The sequence below is a fragment of the Hibiscus syriacus genome, unplaced genomic scaffold (assembly GCF_006381635.1).
Source record: "Hibiscus syriacus cultivar Baekdansim isolate YM2019G1 unplaced genomic scaffold, ASM638163v2 tig00110057_pilon, whole genome shotgun sequence".
NCBI lineage: Eukaryota > Viridiplantae > Streptophyta > Magnoliopsida > Malvales > Malvaceae > Hibiscus > Hibiscus syriacus.
The window spans coordinates 603,600-623,397 of record NW_024062581.1 but is presented as its reverse complement, the minus strand read 5'-3'; the positions used below and the strand labels follow the sequence as shown (position 1 = coordinate 623,397).

At 32.0% G+C, this 19,798-nt stretch overlaps 1 long non-coding RNA gene across 1 annotated transcript; it reads right to left on the bottom strand.

Moving 5' to 3' along the window:
• Positions 1-2,728: 2,728 nt before the first annotated feature.
• On the bottom strand, positions 2,729-6,313 carry LOC120214290. Its single transcript, XR_005524847.1, has 3 exons — positions 5,752-6,313; positions 5,533-5,664; positions 2,729-3,030 (listed from the first exon to the last, which is right to left on the bottom strand). It is a non-coding gene; the product is annotated as an uncharacterized LOC120214290 (long non-coding RNA).
• Between the last annotated feature and the right edge of the window lie 13,485 nt (positions 6,314-19,798).

Here is a 19,798-nt window from a genome sequence, read left to right as displayed (position 1 = left end):
TATCTTCTGGGTCAATTCATTTATATTGACTCTGACACTATCGTAAACACCTTTGGACTATACAATGAAGGTTTAGATAACGAGAAAGAGATTGTGGCTACAGCCTATCAAGCTAAGGGTAGTGTAAGTACCTTAAGAACTCATCACAAGTGATTTCTTCACTTGATGATCTCTTGGTGGTTTAGACAATCCAGAGGTAAGTACTCCTCTCTTAGAGTCATAGATTTATGGTAGATACATTGTATCCAACATAACAATAAAATAAATTTACCATAGATTATTTTTGGTGAGCTAGTAGATACCGTAAACGTTGTCCCATCCAAAAATGTAGAAACTTTAGTTTACGTCTGTGTTCTCAGTAATCTGTTTATCAAACTCGGGATTAGGGTCACGCTTGATATTCTCATCCCTCTCCAGAACAAAATAAATCTAACATCTTTAAAGAAATCAGGATGGAAGAATGAAGGGGACCAATGGGTTCGATCCACTGAGCAAACACCGGGAGCTAGCTCTTCACGAGCTCCTCTGGCACCGGCAGCGGACGATGATCCAGAACTTCAAGAGCTATTTCAAGATATCGACGATCATGTACCCGAAGAAGAGGCGACACAGCAAGAGGAACAAATGCCTCCATACTTTCGATCGTTTGTGGAGTCATTTGATCCAAGGTTTGCATCTATAGAATCTCATCTAATTCCTATGGGGGCTCAACAATTGGAATTTCAACGGGAGATGAACGAACATTTAGATGCGCTCACACTCGAGATGCGAGCACATTATCCTCCTCCCGATCCTCCTTTGGATGATTAGACATTGCCTTGCTTTAATTTTCTTGGATCGAATTTAGGACTCATTGTTAAACATTTTGGATTATTTTATTTTGGATGTTTGAATTTGTTTTGGATGTTTAAACTTTAATGCTTATATATTTGATTTGGTTGAATTTATATTGGTTTATTAACTTTTGCATCATTCACATTTTAGATAAAGATGACCAATTTACCATTAGACATTATTTATAAATATTGAATTATGGAACTAATGGCTAACTTTTCTCTTGATTGTGATCTTAACAGCTTAAGCTATATTTATTTAAAATCAATTGGCTAAATTTTCAAAGTCTTGTTTAAAAATCTTTTTATAGAGTCTTTTTTATTTAATAAAAATTGGGAGAATATAGTAAGGGGGAGTAATTTTCAAAATTGATTTCAAAAATGATTTTTTCAAAGAAAATCTTAAAATTACTCAAATGTTTTGTTATATAAAAAAAGGGGAAATTATTGAAAACATTTTGATGTTTCGATATAACAAAATAAGTGTTATTGAATTTTTAAGATTTTATAATCATTTTTAAAGTATATTCGACTCAATTATTCGAATATCAAAATATTACTCCAAGTTTTTCAAAGATCAATTTCAATCCTTACTAAAGTGTAAAATTGTGTTTTAAACTTAAAATATTTTTAAAACAAATTTTTACAAAGTATTTCGAACCAAAATCGAGCCAAAAATTAATTTTTCAAGGGGGATGTACCGATGCACACCCATTTCGAATGCAGTTTGTGTACCGATGCACAAGTCATGCATCGATGCACTCTTGAATTTATTGAAACATCGAATGCATTTTGCGTACCAATGCACAGACCATGCATCGATGCACAGACCATGCATCGATGCACTCGTGGCTGTTTTGAAACATCGAATGTAATTAGTGTACCGATGCACACCTAGTGTACCGATGCACTAAGTCTTATAACGGTCGAAATATTTGAATTTTATACATAGTGTACCGATGCACACACGCTCCAAACCAAATTTTTAAATGATAATTACACAATAATGACTCCATCTTACCTTGTGAGATTTTTCTGTAAGTTTCCGAAATTTTTATTGTTCTATTTGAGAGAGCGTGTTCTCAAGAATTTAGGGTATAATTCTTGAGGAATTTGTAAGGTTACTCTTTGTCCTTAAAAGAAAGACAAATTAGTGAATTTGTGAAAAATCCTTAGTGTGGATAGCTAAGGTAGTGGACGTAGAATTTGGTTGAGAAAGTCGAACCACTCTAAATCGATGTGCAATTATTTTCTATTTTCTGCAAAAGCTTCCACTAAAATTTTTATTGTCAATTCACTCCCTCTTGACTATTTCGTCGATCGATTTACTCAACAAACCATGTTATTCCCCCACCAGACCTCCTCATCATATAGGAGTCGTATCAACCTAGATAACTAGTCATCCTCATCACGAAGGAACCGTATTATCATTCCTAAAGATGGCATGTCGTCATCATCATGTAGGAACCGTGTCATCGTCTGATCAGACCTCATCACATAGGAGCCGTGACACCCCTAGATAACCAACCGTCCTCATCACGTATGAACCGTGTTATCACCCTTCCTAAAGATGATCATAACTCTTCATCACGTATGAGTCGTGTCATCCACCAACCAGATCTTCTCATCACATAGATATCATGTAACCCTTAGACGACCAGAACTCTTCATCAAGTATGAACAGTGTCGTCCCCGCCAATCAAACACATCAAATCTTTAAACAAAAAAAAGAGAATCGGATAAAAAGTGATTGTCTTTTTCGTCTTTGTCCTATTCTTGTTAACACAAGAATGTGCAAAGAGAGACAACTGTAGACACTCATTTTTGTCTGGGTCAGAAAAATATTATAAATTATTATTATTTTTATTATTTACAATTACATTTTTTGTGCAAGCCTTGAAGCCCAAAATTACAACAGCCCACCAGGAGCCCAGACAAACAAGCCCAATACAACCTACCCGAGGCCCAAAACAGACAACCCAGATAACCAACCCAAACAACCCAACAAACCCAAATACAGATCCAGCAACCACTCAGTAGATCCAGTTCCAGAACCCAGTTCCATAAACTAACCCGCCCATCATTCGACCCGAATTCGGATCCGACCTGACTCCCTAAGGTTTCTAAAACCCTAACCCTAGGAATATGATGTCTGTTGTCGCCGCCTATTCTGCACTGTCACTGCCGACTGTCCCACCTGCACCGAATAGTGACCACCATCAACTCAACAATCCTTACATGTCAAATCGGGCATAGAGGAAAGTAATAAAATAACAACACAATTAATCCAAAATCCATAGGGGATTTATTTTCAGACATCAACACATGCAAATAAAAAGATGAGGAGATGCGAGAGAGATTCATTGGGGTTTTAGGGAACCGAAAAAAAAGGCAGAGTTTCAAAGAGAAAAAAAGGGAAATGATTCGAACCCAGGAAAAAAATAGATAACAACCAACAGCAAAAAATAAAACAAATACCAAAGGGAGTGAACCCTTACCTTGGTCAGAGGAGCATCGGGAAGCCCAAAAGTCGTCGGTTTCCAGAAATTCCGAAAGGTATTAAGCCTAGAAATAGGGGTTTAGAGTTGGTTTTAGGCTAGATAAGGGTGTTTTCGGGTTGAGGAATGTGAGGGAAGAATTTTGGTATGTTCCTCTCTCTCTGATCGCCGGGTACCATCAGCTTCTTTCCCGACGAGGGGAGTTGAGAGAGTTTTGTGTACTTTCTCTTGCTTATTTTTCTTAAATAAGAGAAATAATAAAGGCTGGGAAAATAAGCCCTTTTTGGGAGTTATATGAAATGATCAAAACGATGTCGTTTTGGTACACCTCCTTCAGCGTGTTTTCGAGTTATGGTATAATAGCCATGTAGTTCCTTGATCCCTTGTAATCTCACGATTTAGCCATATAATGAAGTTCTATATTATTTGATTTCGAGCCTTTATTTTTCATTACTTACTTTTTAGTCCTGTTATTACATGTTATGTTATTCTGGTTATTATTTGACTTTGGTCCCAATATTTATGAAAGTTACATTTTAGTCATTGATTTAATGTTTTGTATATTTTCTTTGATGTTTGAATTTGGCCTTGATATTTGTAAATCTTGTATTTTAGTCATTGTTTGGTAAATGGTTTAATTACTGTTTGATCCTTTAGGTTTCGGTTTTAATGCATTTTAATCCTAAGTATTATTTATGGGTTATATTCATTTTAGGTACTTGTATTGCATATTATTTGTGATTTTGGCTCTGATTTATTTGTAATTACTTTTTAGCCTTTTAAGATTCTATTTTTGCAATTTTAGTCCCTTAAATTTTTATTTTTACTATTTTAGTCTTTTAAATTTTTATTTATGCTATTTTAGTCCCTTAAGTTTCCTTTTTTGCTAATTTGGTCATTTAAGTTGTTGTTTTTCTCATTTTGGTCCTTGTAATTTTAAATATTTACTTTTTGACCATTATATTTTAGGTTGCAATATTCGTTTGTATTTATTTCAAACCATATGTATATATTTGTATGTTATGTATTCATTTGTATCATATGTAATTAAATATGTTTATCTCTATTTATTGTAAATATTTTTATTTTGCATGTTTCCAATCATCATTGTTTTAATATTAGAAAATTGAGAAATTTAATTGTGAGGAAAATCTATGAAGACTTCTCCCAACTAAAGGGAAGATGTCTCCCAATTAAAGGGAAGATGTCTTTCTGAGGAATTTTCACACAAATGTTGTTTTATATTCGATATTTTTATTTGTTTCACGTTTATTTATTTTGATTATTTTTCACTTTTATTTTGTTTTATTTTATGGTATTTTATCTTTGCAAAAAATGTGAAATAGCGTTTTTGTGAGGGAAATCTATAGGAAAGTCTCCTAAATACAAAGGAAGTGATTTCCCGAAGATTGTTCACACTTTTTAAATAAATTCAAATGAATAATAGAATCGTAATATAAATATATTTTCGAGTTTGTAATTCCCAATATTTAAACAACATATAATCGTTTAGGTACCAAAATTTGGGCGTTTTGGGTGCTAACCCTTCCCCACACGTAACCGACTTCTGAACCCTTAAAAAATGAATCTTTGGTAAAACGTATACCGTTCTTTTGTTTAAGGTTTTCAACCTACCTAATTTAATGGTTGGTGACGACTCCAAAATCAAACTGTTTTCCAAATCATATTTCATCGCCTTTCCCCTAAATTAAAATTTTTTAAATCTAACAGATTTCCAGCGGAAATGTTATGACACCCGGATTTGCACACTCCTAGGTAAAAGGCTCTAATAAGAGAAGAAGACATAGTCAACTCAGAAAACAAGGCATTTCAGTTTGTATGGAATACTCCTCGTCAATCGAAGGCCAAAATTCTATGCTGGAAATTCCTGAACAACTTTGTTCCAACTATTCATAATCTACTAATTAAAAGGGTGTCTTCTAATGTTAATTGCCCAAGGTGTGGTGGTGCTGTTGAGGATACAAGTCACATTAGCAGGGATTATACCTTCGCCAAAGCAGTTTGGACTAATCTAAACTTCAGGTGGCCCCAGGACTCTAATTTGTATGACTTCAAAGACTGGGCATTAGCCATGTTCTAAGGTAACAGTAAAGATAAACACAACACTATAGTCATCACTATATGGTATCTATGGTTTGCCAGAAACATATTGTTACACTAAGAGTAGAGGATGTGATTACCTCTATTCGCAGTCACTTAGCCGAGATTGATTCTCTATCGGCTACTCTGAGACACCCTCATACTCATATTTTGTCCCGATGGCAACCTCCTCTCCCCCCGCTATTAAAGATCAACGTTGATGCCAGCTTCTCCTGTCAAAACAAGCGATCAACCTTGGGTTTCATTGCTCGGGATGCCGAGAGCGAAATTCTTGGGTTTCATAAAAATGAAAACATCACCTCGGCGATCCTTGCTGAAGCTCAAGCTGTGGTTCATGGCCTCTAATTTGCTCTTGATCTTGGCCTCCACTCGATAGTGCTGGAAAGTGATTCTAAAGCGATTATCTCAAAAATCCAAAAAGAATCGATTGATCTGTCCGATGTTGGTCACCTGATTGGAGAGGCCAAGGCCCTTGCTAGCCAGTTCCGCTCTTGTTCGTTTAGCATTACTGGGAGAACATGCAACCAGGCGGCACATGCAATGGCCGAGGAAGGCTCCAAGTGTATAGAAGATAAGTTTTGGGTGGAAGACGCTCCGGATTCTGTCCTCCTTGCTGCAAATTCTGACCGGCATTTCATTGACCCTACTTCAAAGGCGAGGATTGACCTTCATTTTTCAGGGGTTCTAAATCTTTCATCTGGTAGTACTCCCCTGTCCCGTCCCTCTTCAGCTTTAACCTTTCATCGAGCTATTTCCTGCAGATGCTGAAAACTCCTTCTATTGAGCTTCGTTTGATTTTCTTTACGGTTTTGTCTTCATTTTCTTTTTTGTTTGTTCTGCTGGGTGTTCCAACCAGCCCGATTTTGGTTTGGTTTTTTAGTTTGATGCTTTATGTTCTCTTGTAATGGTGTCCAGCTGTCTCCCATATTATAATAAAGTGCTCAATCGAATTTTTTATTTAAAAAACATAGTGATGGAAGATTTGTGTGTGAATCTCTATTAATGTAGTGTTTGATTCTTGCACACTACCTTTATCTTAATTAATTATTCTTGTTTTTTTATTTATAGATTTATATAAATATAAAAAATAAAAATATCAGCATAATATTTACAAGTGATAAAAAATATTTTTTTCCAATTGGGTGCATATTTACTCTTCTAATATATTTTCAAATATGATTAAATATAAAATAAGTGTTCAAACTATAACGTTATTTACGAATAGATATTCAAATTATTTTTGAATGATCCTAGTGCTTAACGTTATAAACGTTATCAATTTAAGTGCTCGAGCCATTTGTAATACCCCGAATTTCGGGTCAGTGGACCCAAGAGTATTGGGCCTAAGGTGGACCCAAGAGTTTAGTTAAGTGGTAGTTTTAATTTAAGTTAAAAAGGAGATGCACCTAGATAGCAATTTACCTGTAAAGGTTATATAAACCCTTTATATCCAGAGTCATCCACGTAAAATCAACCCACCTAAAATATCTTCCTTCTTTCTCTTCATTTCCTTCTTAAGAGTAAGAAAAAGGTAGAACCTTATTGAAATCCAAGTCTAGTGTAATACCCAAAATTTTGGTTAGTGACCAAAATATAAATTTTGAAAGTTTGGTAGTCAAAGTAGAAGGGAAAGTTTAAGGACCTAAGTGATAATTTTTCTAAAAAGAATTTTTATTCCATAAATGGATAGTTTACTCTTGATAGTGGGGTTTTATTGCAATCAGATTCTTGATCTGGAAATTGTGTTAAAAACTAGAAAGTTTTAAAGTTCGGTAAAAATTCGGTAAATCGGATCTAATAGAAATTTCAGGAAAATTGAATGATGATAAATTAAGCTTAGAAATATTATTTCCATATTTTAAAATGATGGAAAATAATACGGAGCATTGGATTTGAGAATTTATTTCCATGTTCAATTTGCACTGTTGGATTTAAATGGCAAGATTGTAATTTTTGGAAAGTTGCTTGGTAAAATTGGAAAAGGGTAAAATATTTTGTTCATCTTTGACTTTGGAAAGATGATAAGGTTATATGACTTGGTATTATTGTACATATCAAATTTCATTAATGGCAAAATGGACATTTCTCATTTAATGAATATTTTATTCATTTAACCTTAAATAAAAGTTAAATTAACATGAAATTCGTTAGAAATTTCATGAAAACTTAGCCATTTTCAGCCAACACTCCCCATGAACAAGGTAAGAGAATTTTTATTTTTCATTTTTGACTAATTTTCTTTGGATTTTGGATCATGCCGTGAAATAAAAAATTATTCTATTCGAAAAAAACTCTATCATTTGGTACCATTATTGCTTGCTAATTTGATTTGTGTTCAAAGATCTCAAATTCTAGGATTTATGTTTATATTAGGGTTTATGGAATTGATGAAGGGTTTTGATGTTATTGGGGTTGTAAAATCATTTCCATGTGTGATTGATGACTAAAATCACTTGTACATGATCATATGAACATATGAAGTTTCAGCCTAACCTTAATCTTGGGAGAAAGATGTGTATTGATGAAATTAAGTTAGGGCTTTGATTTTAGAGATTTTATAAGGTTGAATCAAAGTTGATTTCATGCTTGAATCGAATCAAAATTGAGTAAAATCATGAAAACCCTAATCTTGAACATACAAAGCATTTGGCCTTGACTATAGACAATAAGAAAAATTAGGTAGGGGCTGGAAATGATGTAGGAAGTATTCTACAAGCCTTAGAAAAATTTGGGGACCATTATATAATTTTATGAAAGTTAGGGAACCTAATCGATAATTTTGGAAAAGTTTTGGGTTGTGTAATGTTTCAATAGTTGATGTACTATGTTGGAAATTAATGTTGGAGTGTTGAAATTGAAGTTAGGATGTGAAATTGAAGTTAGGATGTGAAATTGGATTATTTTTGGAAAGCTTGTAAAAGTTGAAGTTTAAATCACAAATATGGAAAGGTTGGGAGCTTAAGTGAAAATGTTATGTGAATATGGGATAAAAAGGAACTTGAGTGGTCAAGTAGAAGTATTAAGGTCAACACTTATGTTGTGACATGGAAATTGTATCGAATAAGCATCGGAAAATTTGTTAGGAATTTATTTTCCAAAGTATGCCTATGTTAGTAAGATTCTAACATTTGGTTTGAATTTGCATATGTTTGGTAATGATGTTCATTTAGATTGTGTGCTTGAAATCTAGATCAAGCAATATTAAAGCTAAGGAAAAGCTTAAGGATGGGAAATTCTAAGGAAGGTTTGCAAGCTAAGGACACCATGTGAGCGCAAATTTAATTTGTACATATGTTATATAACAAACATTGGCTTGCGATGAGCCAGTGACGGAGTTATTATGGTAATGAGTGACTCCTAAAATGTTATGTGAATTGTAATGTATGCATATATGTGCATTTGGTTAATAGAATTAGTGAACAAGTTGAAAATGCAAATTGGTGAAATCTACTTATAATTTAGTTTTGGACAGTAAGTTTAGAACATCAACATAAATTCTAAAAAATTATTAGAGGATGATTTTTATACCTTTGGATTCTTATATTAGTTTTGTTTTGTTTAGAACAAACGAAAACTGATTTCGAGGTATATACAAAAAGATATGAATTTTTAATCGAGGATAGGTCAAAAAACGGAGTAGCAGATTCTGCTCAAAATAGATTTTGTCGGTAAATTTTGAAAATTCACCATAAATTGTAAAAATTGAAATAGAAATAGTGGCTTATATGGATAGATTCGTATTTGAGTCTAGTTTCCATTGATACAAACAGAATAATTTTTAAAGGTTTATATTAATACAAAAATAATATTTCTTTAAAGGTAGTGCAAACTGCCATGATATGAAATTATGATAAATTTTGGGATTTAACCAAATTAGAAGCAAAGGATCAAGTTAAAGCTTAGTGAGGCTTATATTTTGACTTGTATATAATGTCAAAATGAGAATGCATAACATTATACACGGATGTTTTATACATCATCGGGTAGGACATTCGATGAGTCTACTTTATTTATGTTGGCATGATATTTATGTCATTCATCATATACATGACATATTCTAAATATGTCAAAGGTTGAATATAAAATGCATTGATCACTAGTTATTATTTATATGATTTTTATAAGGAATATATATGATGTTTATTATGAATGTTACTTCGGGTATGAACTACCCAATGTTAAAATTATATTAATATACATTGCCATGGATTAAATAAAAAAATAGACTATTTTGTCCAAGTAAGTCAATGAGGGGTAGGGTATAGTTGGCATGCCATAGAGTATAGCAGCTGCAGGCTTATATTAGCTCTAGTGTGTAAGGGCACTAAGTGCAGGTAGTGGGCACAACCTTATGTGTCATATTTGAATTAGCACTAGAGTGTAAACCTAGTGTAGGTGGTGGGCACGACCTTATGTGTAATATCTGGATTAGCAATAGAGGGTAAGCTTAGTGCAGGTTTAGCACTACGGTGCACATATTTGACTCAAATACCGAGGGTCCTCAAGGTTTAAATTGGGCTATGTTTATTGGTTAATAAATGGTAAATAGATAAATAAGCTTACACACTTGTGGAATAAATGGCAAGTGTATTGGTAAGAAACTTTATACCCAATTATATCATGTCAATTTATGGTAACATGGTTAGAATGCAAGTAAAGTGAACACATTGCATTTAATATTTTTACCTATTTATATTTATATGTTGCATTGCTTTGAATATTTATACGATTGTCTCATTAAGTGTATAATTAGCGTGTGATGATTTTCACGCATAGGAAAAAAGAGGAAAAGGAGTAAGGAGTTGAGATTGGTATCAATCACTAAGGAAATATTTACGGGTAACAATGATGACATCCTACTGTGTTCTAAAAGTTCTAGCTGGCATGTATATGAGAATGAAATGTCTGCAATTTCTTAATATAGATAGTATTAAATATAATTAATATTATGAATAAATATTATGATATTAATCTATGCTTAAAAAATTATTTGGGTTTTAAATCAAACATGTTAGACAATCTTATTCATTTTATGAAACATAACAGAACTGTCTATCACTGCTTGAATTTGGTTTTAAATTGGTAACCAAAAATATTATACTGCAATTTTTCTCTGAATAATTATTTTATAATAATTGTTCAAGTTATGAAACAAAATATTACTTAGTTCAATTAAAGAAATGTTTTGAATTTCTGATGTGACATCTGTAACTCGTATTGGTTTGTGTATATGGGTTATGGGTGTTACATTTATTGATATCAGATCTATAGGTTTAGCCGATTCTAGGACAAAATCGAGCATTTTTTGTGTCAAAAGTGTATACATGCCATTAGGATGTCATTGTTACCGATTTGGTGATTGTAAGGTTTGATTGATGTCACTCTTTACTAATGAAAGTGCATAAGTGTAGTGTATGTATAAGCTGTGTGTATTCGAGGTTTTAAAGAACGTGATCGAGTAGGAGGTTCAAAAATAAGTTAATAGTGATAGTAATGATGTTAACCATCATCCTCCTATTTAATCTAATAAGATCATGTATTGCCAATTTTGGAATAAGGAAAACCCTCGTTTATGCATAAGTATAGTAATGATGAAAGAATGAAACATTATGCTACAATTGATTTTAAGTGATATGTGTTCGATTAACCTTTTTGGCTAAAGTGCGAGGGTGAATCGTAATTATAGATAATAATTGTCTGGTAAGGATTCAACGTGTTGATTTATAATATAATTGATAAAATTACCTTTTGAAGGTAGTTTTTGGAATGGATTGATTACCCCCTTCCATACCAAATGAATTATCACTTAAGGCGTTTGATTTTATAGAACTCGAAAAGTTTCAAGGTATTTGTGATTGCGAAAAAGAGTAAATTTGTTTTCTAACGAGATGTTAGCATCAACTGCTATAAAGTTATTGCTACTAAGTTGTCAAACCTTCTTAGTAAAGGAGGTGGATACTTAAACTTTCTTAGTTAAATTGGAAGATATTCCAACTGTTCGAGGGTATCCAATTGTGTATCTGCAAGAGTTACCTGAATTACCTCTATATTGATATGTAGAAAGTAAAATAGATATGCTTCCCGTATTGCATTTATTTCTATAGCCCGTATCAAATGGCTTCAACTGAGCTCAGAGAATTAAAGGCATGGTTAGTAGAATTGTTAAGAATAGGAATTTACAAGACTAAGCGTGTCATCTGGGACGCACTGGTGTTATTGTGAAAAATAAAGACGAGTATATGAAATTATGTATGGATTAACGTCCATTAAATAAGGTAACAAAGAAGAACAAGTATCCGCTTTCGAGGATTGATTATCTCTTGATCAGTTAAAAGGGTGTATTGGTGTCTCCCAAGTTGGATCTTCCTAAGACAGCTTTCATAATTTGATATGAACACTACGAGTTTGCGATAATGTCGTTTGGTTCAACAAATGTTCCTGCGACACTTATGGATTGGATAAACTGGGTATTTTAATTATACTTGGATTAATTGGTGGTAGTATTCATTGATGTTATTGTGATATGTTGTAAGACCAGGGAAGAACACAATGTCTGTTTTTGTATAGCTCTTCCAACTATTCAGGAGAAAAAAATTGCATGCTAAGTTGACTAAGTGTAAATGTTGGTTGCCTAAGGTTGTACTTCTTCGCCATGTGGAATTAGCTAAGGGGATAAGAATATATATCAAGGAAGTAAGAGATATAGTCGAATGATAAATTCCAAATAATGTTTTCGAATTTCAAAGTTTTTTGGGATTTGTTGGTTACCATCGAAGGTTCATAAAGAACTTTTCGATTATTATATTCCCTCTGAACAAGCTATTGAGGAAAGACATGTTATTCATTTAGAATGTTAAGTGCCAGGAAAAATTTGAGATGTTAAAAAAGAATACTGACATAAGATCCAAGTTCAGTACAATTAGAATATGGAAAAGATTATGTGAATTATAGTAATGTGTCTCACAATGGTTTGGGATGCGTGTTTGTACAAGAGAAAAAGTTTTGTTTTATGCTTCAAAGCAACTGGAGAATCATGAAAGAAATTATCTGACTCACGATCTCGAGTTGGCAATAGTTGTGTTTACTTTATTGATATAACACCACTATCTACATGGTGAGTGATGTTTTATCTATATGGATCTCAAAAATCAAAAGTATGTGTTGACTCGAAGGAGTGAAAAGAAAGGAAATGGATTGAATTCCTTAAAGAATGATGATGTGCTTATCAACTGCAAATAGGAAAGGCTAATGTGGTGGTTGATCTGATAAAGCTTAAAGGCATTTCTATTCAGAGAATTTTGAATACGTGATTGTCTTTAAAGAAAGATGGTGTTTTGATTGTAGAATTAAATTTAAAACCTATGTTGCTAGATCGAATAAAGGATCCTCAAAGAAAAGATAAAAATTATCGTGCTTGTCAAAAATAGAACAAGCAGAAAAAGGAGAAATTAAAGACTTTAAGGTTAATTCGGATGAATGTTTATATTATCGAGGAAAGAGTTTAGAAGCAGGTATGAAAAGAGCTAGCATCGAGTTTGTTTCTAAATGGCTGACATGTCAGCTAGTTAAAGTAAAGTATCAAGTGCCTTTTGAATTATTGTAACCTAATTCTATCCCTTAGTGGGAATAGAAATGAGTTACAATGGACCTTGTAATAGGAAAAGATTATTTAATATAATCTTAAGATAGTTACTGATCGACAAAAGTCTTGCGCAGACTTGAAAAGAAAAGAGATTGAATACCAAGAAAGTGATAAAGGAGTATTTATTAAATTATCACCTTGAAAAAAAGTATTGCAGTTCGGATGCAAAGGAAAATTGAGTCCTAGATTTATTGGACCTTATAAGATTATATAAAAAAAAGAAAGTTGGAGCAGTGACTTATCAGCTATAATTGCCCCCGAAAATGGACAATATCCTTAATGTTTTTCATGTGTCGATGCTCATGAAGTATCAATCAGATCCTTCGTATATTATCACCCCAGAGGAAATAGAGATTCGACCAGATTTGAATTATGAAAAAGAGCCAGTACTTATTATTGTTCGATAGAGAAGTCAAAGGTTGAAAAAGCTAATCGAAAAAAAAGGACAAGATAAGAAAAAACAATATCCTTATCTATTTACATCAGGTACATACTGAAAATTCGATGACGAATTTTCTTAAGGGAGGAAGAATTGTAATACCCCAAAATTTTGGTTAGTGACCAAAATATAGCTTTTGAAAGTTTGGTGGCCAAAGTATAAAATTAGGAAAAGTTTAAGGACCTAAGTGGTAATTTTTTTCAAAAAGAATTTTTATTCTATAAATGGATATTTTACTCTTGATAGTGGGGTTTTATTGCAATTAGATTCTTGATCTGGAAATTGTGTGAAAAACTAGAAAGTGTTAAAGTTCGGTAAAAATTAGATAAATCATATCAAATAGAAATTTCAGGAAAATTTGAAGGATAATAAATTAAGCTCAAAAATATTATTTCACATTTTAAAATGATGAAAAATAATAAGAAGCATTGGATTTGAGCATTTATTTCCATGTTCAATTTGGACCGTTGGATTTAAATGGCAAGATTATAATTTTTGCAAAGTTGCTTGGTGAAATTGGAAAAGAGTAAAATATTTTGTTAATCTTTGACTTTGGAAAGATGATAAGGTTACGTGGCTTGGTATTATTGTAAATATAAAGTTTCATTAATGGCAAAATGGACATTTCTCATTAATTGAATATTTTATTCATTTAAGCTTAAATAAAGGTTAAATTAACATGAAATTCATTAGAAATTTCATGAAAACTTAGCCAATTTAAGCCAACATTCCGTGCTCCCCATGAACAAGGTAAGATAATTTTTATTTTTCATTTTTGAGTAATTTCCTTTGGATTTTGGATTATGTCGTGAAATAGAAAATTATTTTATTCGAAAAACGCTATCAGTTAGTACCATTATTGCTTGCTAATTTTATTTGTGTTCAAAGAAACCAAATTCTAGTGTTTTTGGAATTTATGAAGGATTTTGATGTTATTGAGGTTGTAGAATCATTTCCAAGCATGGTTGATGATTAAAATCACTTGTACATGATCATATGAACATATGAAGTTTCGGCCTAACCCTAATCTTGGGAGAAATATGTTTTGGTGAAATTAAGTTTGGTTTTTGATTGTAGAGATTTTATAAGGTTGAATCAAAGTTGATTTCATGCTTGAATCGAATCAAAATTGAGTAAAATCATAAAAACCCTAACCTTGAACATACAAAGCATTCGACATTGACTATTGAGGATAAGAAAAATTAGGTAGGGGTTGGAAATGATGTAAGAAGTATTCTATAAGCCTTAGAAAAATTTGGGGACCATTCTATAATTTTATGAAAGTTGGGGGACTTAATCAACAATTTTGGAAAAGTTTTGGGTTGTTGTATAAATTTTCAATAATTGATGTACTATGCCATAAATTAATTTTAGAGTGTTGAAATTGAAGTTAGGATGTGAAATTGGATTCTTTTGGAAAGCTTGTAAAAGTTGAAGTTTAAATCACAATTATGGAAAGGTTGGTAGCTTAAGTGAAAATGTTATGTGAAGTTGGGATAAAAATGAACTTGAGTGGTCAAGTAGAAGTATTAAGGTCAACCTTTATGTTGTGACATGGAAATTGTATCGAATAAGCATCGGAAAATTTGTTAGGAATTTATTCTCCAAAGTATGCCTATGTTAGTAAGATTCTAACATTTGGTTTGAATTTGTATATGTTTGGTAATGATGTTCATTTAGATTGTGTGCTTGAAATCTAGATCAAGCAATATTAAAGATAAGGAAAAGCTTAAGGATGAAATGGGAAATTCCAAGGAAGATTTGCAAGCTAAGGACACTAGGTGAGCGCAAATTTAATTTGTATTTATGTTATCGAACAAACATTGGCTTGCAATGAGCCAGTGATGGAGTTATTATGGTAAGGAGTGACTCCTAAAATGTTATGTGATTTGTAATGCATGCATATATGTGCATTTGGTGAGATAATAAAATTAGTGAACAAGTTGAAAATACAAATTGGTGAAATTTGCTTAGAATTTAGTTCTGGACAGTAAGTTTAGAAAGTCACCATAAATTAGAAAAATTATTAGAGGATGATTTTTATACCTTTGGATTATTATATCCGTATAGTTTTGTTTAGAACAAACGGAAACTTATTTTGAGGTATATATAAAAAGATATGAATTTTTAATCGATGATAGGTTAAAAACCGGGGTAGAAAATTGTGCTCAAAACAGGTTCTATCGATCAACTTTAAAAATTCACCATAAAATGTACAAATTGAAATATAAGGAGTGCCTTATATGTATAGATTTGTATTTGAGTCTAGTTTCCAGTGGTATAAATTGAATAACTTTTAAATGTTTATATTAATACAGAGTAATATTTTTTTAAAGGTAGTGCAGACTGCCAGGATATGAAATTATGATAAATTTTGGGATTTAACCAAATTAGAAGCAAATGATCAAGTTAAAGCTTAGTGAGGCTTATATTTTGACTTGTATATAATGTCAAAAATGAGTTCAATTCATGTATAACATTATACATAGATGTTTTATACATCATCGGGTAGGACATGCGATGAGTCTACTTTATTTATTTTGGCATGATATTTATGTCATTCATCATATATTTGACATATTCTAAATATGTCGAAGGTTGAATATAAAATGCATTGATCACTGATTATTATTTATATGATTTTTATCATGAATATATATGATGTTTATTACGAATGTTACTTAGGGTATGAACTGCCCAATGTTAAAATTATATTAATATATATTGCCATGGATTGAATAAAAAAATAGACTATTTTGCCCAAGTAAATCATTGAGGGATAGTGTAATACCCCAATAATAGGCCATTGACTGATTTGAAAGGAATTAAAGTTTGAAGGATTAAATTAAGTAATTGGTAAAGAATAAGAAATGACTTAAGTAAGACCAATTTGTAAGAGATAGTTTATTGAAAGGGCATTTTTGTCTTTTAGTTGAAATGAATTTAAAACCCAATTTAGGGATTTAAGGAAAAAGAGGAAAGTGAAAACACTTATTTCTTTTCTTCTTCTTCCCGTGGTTTTCTCTCCTCAATAGCTCCACAAGTTAAACTTCAATTAATCAGTTTTTCCTTTCTATTTTGGGTTGTTATTGTAACCGTAGATGATATGTAAGCTTAAGGAAAAGTTATATGAGATTAAAACTATGAAATGGATGAAATATTAGAGATTTAAGAAAATGGGTTTTTAAATGATATGTTGATATATGAGTGTTTATTGATGTTTATTGATAGATTTGACTTGTCAAAGTAGTAAATAAGACATTGGAAGCATTGGATGAGTTTAAAAAGAAGTTAGAAATTTTGATGTGATTCTTAGAGTCTAATGATCTTGAGAGATATTAGATGTTTTAAGTATTAAAATGAAGGAATGTTAATATAAATAGTTAAAGAATAGTTTGATAGTATTGTATGGTGTATAATAACAAAATATTTGGCCCCATTTATGTAATAATCGGGTTGAAAACTGGAAATTCTTGGTAAGGGTATCGGTACTGCTAAGAACAATACCAATACTATAGGCTAAAATGAGATAAATTAGATAGGTAGTATCGATATTGATTCAATCAGTATCGATACCGACAAGGTAGAATCAATACCATAATAAGGGGTATCGATACCAAGCAACATCGAACCTAATTTCGGTATCGATATCGATACTATAGGGGGTATCAATACCATAGTATAGTAGTATCGATCCCATGGTGAGGGTATCGATACCATGAAATATTAAACTTAATTTTGGTATCGATATCAGAATGGGGTATCGATACCATAGTATAGAAGTATCGGTACCTGGTAGTAGTATCGATACTATGGAGTCAGAAATGTTAAAAATAGGTTGATATAGGTATAAAAAGTTAATATTGTGTTCTTTAAGTATTATTTAAGTATAACGGTTAGAAAATATTCTAACATTCTATATGGTACATATTTTATGGATGCTTAAGTAGATCGAAACAAGCTTCCAAAACAATAAAACTAAGGGCAAAGGCAAAGTAATAGAGTAATCAGCCTTATATTTGGGATACATAGTGAGGAAAGTCAGGTGAGTGCATTTAATTATGTACGTACATGTTATAATAGTTATAGTTGTAGAAATGATTAATGTAAGTAGGGTAATTACCAAATGGTACATTTTGTGCAAAATGTTAAGAAATTCATACTAAGTGTATGAATTTCTGTATAGGGCACTTCGTGTGCTAACATCATAAGAAATTCATACTAAGTGTATGAATTTCTGAATTGGGTACCTTGTGTGCTAAAGGATAAGAAATTCATACTAAGTGTATGAATTTCCGTATGATAAATATATGGGTATAAACATAATAACTACATAATAAGGAAATGGGTCTTTGTATTAGTAATAGGTATGCAAACCACACAAATTTTAGAAATGGTTGATAAATGATGATATTAGAACTAGGGATGTAAATTATGGAATACGAATTAAATTGAAAGATCCCGTGAGAGATAAAATTATCAAAAGTTCATAATAGAAGGTGGATTATCGTAATTGTATTGGATGAGTAATTCATGTAAATTATAATAAAATTGAGATATTAGTGCACTGACAGTATGAGAATAAACCATAGAATGTATAATGATGGAAAGGGTTAATTGATATGATGAATGATTATTATAGTAGATATTGTTCTAAAATAAAAGATCATGAGGCCTAACTGTGCATATGACAGAAGGTGTCATTTATGCCAGTTAGAGTAAAGGCTAAGTGCCTTTGAGGCCTAACTGTGCATATAACAGAAAGGTGTCATTTATTCCAGTTAGATGAAAGGCTAAGTGCCTTTGATGCCTAACTGTGCATATGACAGAAAGGTGTCATTTATGCTAGTTAGATGAAAGGCTAAGTGCCTTTGAGGTGCATATGACATAAATGTGTCATTTATGCCAGTTAGATGAAAGGCTAAGTGTCATTGAGGCCTAACTGTGGATATGATAGAAATGTGTCATTTATGTCAGTTAGATGAAATGTTAAGTACCTTTGAGGCCTAACTGTGCATATGACAGAAATGTGTCATTTATGCCAGTTAGATAAAAGACTAAGTGCCTTTGAGGCCTAACTGTGCAATTGGTAGAAAGGTACCAATTATGCCAGTTAGATGAACGATTAAGTACCGTTGAGTAAAAGAATAATGGTCTAACTATGCAATTGGTATAAAGGTACCGATTATGCCAGTTAGATGAACGATTAAGTACCGTTGAGTAAAAGAATAATGGCCTAACATTGCAATTGGTAGAAAGGTACCAATTATGCCAGTTAGATGAACGGTTAAGTACCGTTGAGTAAAAGAATAATGGTCTAACTGTGCAATTTGTAGAAAGGTATCAATTATGCCAGTTAGATGAACGATTGAGTATTGTTGAGTAAAAGAATAATGGACTAACTGTGCAATTGGTAGAAAGGTACCAATTATGCCAGTTAGAAGAACGGTTAAATACCGTTGAGTAAAAGAATAATGGCCTAACTATGCAATTGGTATAAAGGTACCAATTATGCGAGTTGGATGAACGGTTAAGTACCGTTGAGTAAAAGAATAAGGGTCTAACTGTGCAATTGGTAAAAATGTATCAATTATGCCAGTTAGATGAACGGTTAAATACCGTTGAGTAAAAGAATAATGGATTAGCTGTGAATTTGATAGGAAAGTGTCAAATACGTAAGTAAGTGAAAAGTTAAATATCTTGGTGTAAAAGAATAAAGGAATTATAATGTAATGTAATATGAATGGTATAAAAGTGATATGAAAGGATGATATATATATATAATGTTAAAAAATGCATAATTAGTATGAAGGGATGTTATAAAGGAAAAATATGAACATAACATAATAGGCATGAAAGGATGCCATAATTAAGATGCATGAAAGGATGAATTAAGACAATGAAATGATGCCAGAAATTAATTGTATAAATTGATGGGTTAATACATAAAAAGGGACATAATTGAATTAATGTAACTATAAGATACTATTTTATAATTGTAATATCCTTGCAGTATTATGTCTCATTAAATAATTACTTAACGCGTGTTTATTTCACGTATAGGTAAAGGAAAGGATTAGTTGCGTAAGAAGTGTAGCAGTAGCAACAACTTTCATCAATTAAAGGTTGACTCGTCAGTAATATTATGACATTCTTATTCAATTTAAGAACTTAGTTGGCATGTAATTAAATTATGGTAAATATTTTGGAATGTAATTATGTGTTAGATTTTAGTATGTTGCTTTCAGAAATATCATATTTTATA